The sequence below is a fragment of the Cupressus sempervirens genome, chromosome 8 (genome assembly GCF_028749045.1).
Source record: "Cupressus sempervirens isolate cs-2001-9-10 chromosome 8, ASM2874904v1, whole genome shotgun sequence".
NCBI classification, from domain to species: domain Eukaryota; kingdom Viridiplantae; phylum Streptophyta; class Pinopsida; order Cupressales; family Cupressaceae; genus Cupressus; species Cupressus sempervirens.
In genome coordinates this window covers 30480751-30485688 of record NC_143125.1, presented here as the reverse complement: position 1 = coordinate 30485688, position 4938 = coordinate 30480751, and positions in this window count along the sequence as shown.

The window sequence follows — 4938 nt, the reverse complement described above, 5'->3', positions numbered from 1 at the left end:
CACATCGTAGAGAGAGCTAGAAAACTAGAGTTCAAGGATGGGAACAAGATAAATGGAGTAGTTAAGATATTCTAAAAATTTTAATATATGGAGTTTGTTGTCATTAGAGTGAAAAAGTGTCACGTAGTGGCTAGTACTTGTTGTTAATTACTATTAGAGCAAAATTATAAAATTTTATCTTTTTAAAATGATATCTAGTTGTAATTTTATTTAGAATAGTAAATTACATTAATAGAGAACAAATTATGTATCTTGTTTGAATAACACAATAAAAACAATAAATTAATTTGTTCGTACACAACATATCTTTGAATTTACAATATAAAGATTTCTAAACTTATACACTAATAATTAATTGTTGAAATTATTCATTTTTTATTATATTATTTATCAAATTATTGTTCTATTGTTTACATAAAATTATCCTATAATTATAATATTATATTTATTACTTTTATAAAAATATTAATTATTATTTTTATTTATGTTATTTAATTTATTATAATTATATACTTAAAATTCATGAGATTGAAAAACTTACTTATTTTTAAAATAATGATCACAAATATAATTTAGCAATCTATTCATTTAAAATATATATAAAAAAATCACAAAGTAATCAAAAAATTAAATATTCTTAATATAATTTAGAACCAATATTCAATATTCTTAATAATTTTTATTTACATTAAATATTTTTTGAACTTATACACTTTGTTGAAATTACTCATTTATTATTATATTATTTATCAAACTATTGTTCTATTGTTAACATTAAAATTATCCCATTATTATAATATTATATTTATTAATTTTAGAAAATTATTAATAATTATCATGTTTTATGTTATTTTATTTATTATAATTATATACTTAAAGTTTTGAGATTGACAAATTTGACATTATTATTAATTTTACAATAATGACCATAAATATAATTTAGTACTCTAATCATTGAAAATAAAAATATTTAAATATCACAAAGTATGCATACTTAGAGCTTAAAAATAGACATAATTTACAAGATGGATAGAAATATATGATTTTAATATATCTGAATCCACTCTTACCCATAATTTTGACGTAGTGCAAGGTAGGAGAATCCCCAAAGGAGATTTCCTAGCCTCCAAAAAATAACCACACAATGGAAACACAATAACAATGCAATATTTGATACCAAATCACAATTCTTTATCCATAAAATAACTATTACATGCAATGTGTCAAACTGTAAGGCTTTCCATGCCCAAAGGAAATGTCCTAGCCCCCAGCAAATAACCACATAATGGAAACACAATAATGATGCAATATCTACTACCAAATCACAATTCTTTATTCAAAAAATAATGGTTATATGCAATGTGTCAGATTGTCAGGCCTTTCCAATTATGGCCAAATATAATAGCGATTACAATAACTGTTATATAAGATCCCTCAAGATCCAATCCAAACCCAAGCTAGTCCAAATCCACACTCTAGTAGAAACCTCCAAGGAAGATCTAAACTTGTGCTCACAAGCCCACCAAGCAATCTCCTTGTTACTAAACTATAGCCACTAGCTCTTCTCACAAACTTGCAACTCCACCACAATCCTATTGTAAACTGCTTCACATTTGATGCTTTTCTAGAGACTTAGGAAAACTTACTCCTCTACTTCCTCCTTCTCTTCAAGCTTCTACTAAGAAGATATCACACCTTGAAGCTTGATTAGAAATGCTCATATGCCTTGCTTAAATATGCACTTACTCCCAAGATGTTACAAACACAACCAATGTAGGATAAAAGGTAAATACGACTACCTTATAAAAAATATTAAATTCCCACCCAAATACAACTAAGCACCACCATGTGGCCCAATAATATTAAATACATGATTTAAGGAAATGTCCACAAACTTCAAGAATTCCACCTTCAGACCTCGATAAATGGAATGACAACCATTTTTATTTATTTTCTATTTACACCACCTATGCACCTTGAAAATATAAATTACTCATTTCTCCTTTTTTCTTTTTTTTATCGCTTTTCCTCTAGTTTTTGTCACTTTCTCTCTCTTCTCCAATTTTTGTTTTTTTTTTTTTTTTTTAGTTTTTTTTTTTAATTTAAATTCAAGATGCTCCTGCATCAAATTTGGATATTTTTCTTCACAAATTCCAACAAGAGACAACTAATGAAAGAGAAAATATCAAATGAATGTGAGGACTGAAAACATATGCATGTAAATTTAAAAATTTAAACTAAGAAATTTTTTAATTTGTAATAATAAAATAATGTCTTTCCCTTGTAAAGCTTTTAGCTAAAATTTTAAAACTAGTTTAGATTTAGAAATATTTTTGACACTTATTGTACACTAATATAATATAATCAATTTAAAAGAAAACGTTATTAAAACTAGTTTAGATTTAGAAATATTGTTAACACTTATTATTTCCAAATATAATATAATCAATTTCAAAGAAAACTTTCTAATTCAAAGAGAACTTCATTCCATGAAAAGTGCGTCTATAAGGCAAAAACATTTCAACCAATGAAGTTTTTTTCCTAACTATAGTTTATATTACAGTGAATAATAATACACTATTCTAATTGGAGGAATCTCATTAACTAATTCACAATAGCCAATACATTAGTATTTTCCTTATGACAAGTGCTAACAAGGTTTGAGATGGTAGACATTACCTAGGATTCATTATTTTATTAATAAATATGTGGTAGACATTAGTTGTGATATTCCTTTTTTAGCGTTTATATATTTCTAGCATTCAGAATTGTATAGTGCATATTTCATTTTGTTTGGTGATATGTGCAAGTCGGATGAAGAGTAGTTGGGACAATGTACTAGATTTTTGTTAAGCTACCTCTCATAAATTAAATGGTGGTCATCTTTTCTCAATGGAGATCTTAAATAATAAAGATTTAGATGTATAACTTTATTTAGAGTTGGATAAATTACCTTTTCTCACCCATGAGAAATGCATATAATTCCTTTAATCCTATAAAAGTTATAAAAATATGGGTTCTATCAAGTGTCGATGTTTTTATTGAGTGAATGAAATTTTAATGTTATTTATTTTATAATTTTTTAGATTGTTAATTTTTAGAGGGAGAGAAGATAATTTTAATCTTTGAGTAATTGAATATTTGGGAAAATGAAAGAAAATTTTGTAATGGAACTTTTATGAGAATTTATAATTTCTACAAAAGTAGGCCATTAGTTTAAAAATAATAAGTTCATATACCATAACTAATGAAATGTACCATCAATTTCAAAATATTTTACTTTAAATCCTAAGAAGTACTACTAAGAGCGAAAAAATCATTCTAACATTGACATACTTATGAATGTAATATGGGATGAACCAATTGAATATTGTTATCTTTGTATAATAGAAATATTGTTATACAATAATAAACATGTGTTGCACTATGTATTGACTTGTAACCCTCCTTTAGATGTCACTTGTGAGATAATCAACATGGTTTGCACAATATTTTAGCCATTGTCCATATAGCAAGACCATTCATTAATTTTCTAAGGTACTTGCCACCCACTAAATCTTTACTCAACTATAGCAAGACTACTTATTACCAAACAAAAACAATTTTGAAAAATCCAAATTTAAAAAAGTTGTTCCTAAGCCACAACATTACAAAACCATGCACATGCAAAGGGGGAGTTTGATAAGAAAATTTTGAGTAAGTAATTTTTTATTACAGATAAAACTACTTACTAGGATAAGTGTTTTTGTCACTAATACCAAAGCGGGAGATTGTTAACACTATGGAAAGGCATTTTTAATTACTGACAAACCACTTAAGCTACTAAGAAGGTTAGTTAATACTGCAACTGAGCTTTCCATCAGGGAATAAATTACAATGTATCTCAAGAAGATGAATGTTTACTATGCTAGCCGAGTTCACAATATAAACTAAGTTGTTTAGTATTATCAATGGAAAATAGACTTTGTATATGAATCGAGTTCACAAAGTTAACCGAGATCCGTAGTGTTATTTGAGCATCCAATGCTAATCAAGGATATGTATCACCTAAGCTCTCTGTGTTTTCTGAGTGACAATAGAAGATATAAAGAATTGTATTTCCTAAACATCAATGCTTGAGCCAACCAAAAGGTATATTTGGTTTTTATGAACATATATGTTGTGGGAGCTGACTTGATATAGAGTTATTATTTGAAGGATATATAAGAAAGACAAATTCATTTGTCAAAGTGTAGAATTTTGAAAGAGAAGAAGATATATGTTTATTTTGGAGACAAAAGGTGAATATGGAGCAGAATATGTAATCAAGCTACAAGGAAGTATAAAGAGAAAAGAAGAGACTTTTCCATCATAGTCAGGTGATTAGATTATTTAACTGATCCTATTCAAGAAATCAAGTTGTATTGTAGAGATCATATTGTTTTTTCATCCTGATAGGTGCATTAGTTAAATCCTCTAACCAGGTGGACCTAATAGTCTGGAGAAGATACTTCATTGTTTTGTAAAATCCTTTAGCAAGGTGGACCTAACAATTCTTCATACTCCCAATAGAGTAGATCACTAGAAGTGATCAATTGTAAGCCCTAATAGGCCAACTTTATTATTGCAGTAGTGAATCTTGTGGGTCTCATCCCCACCCTAGTTTTACCTTCTACATGGAGGATTTCTAGGTTACTATATCTTGTGTCAAAGTGTTACATGGTGTTGATTTCTTTATTTCTTTATGGTCATGGTATGGAAGTAGATTAGATAATCTAAAGAGATAAAGCTAAAGTAATCTAAGTGTGAAAAGTTTTATTGGTTCCTGATTCACAACCCCCCTCCTCCCCCCCCCCCCCAATCACTTGCTTGTCATTACATTTCCAGCAGACATAATATTCAAAGGAAATGATATGTTGAGTAAGTCTTTTGTTGATTAAATGAGTCCTAAATTTGAAA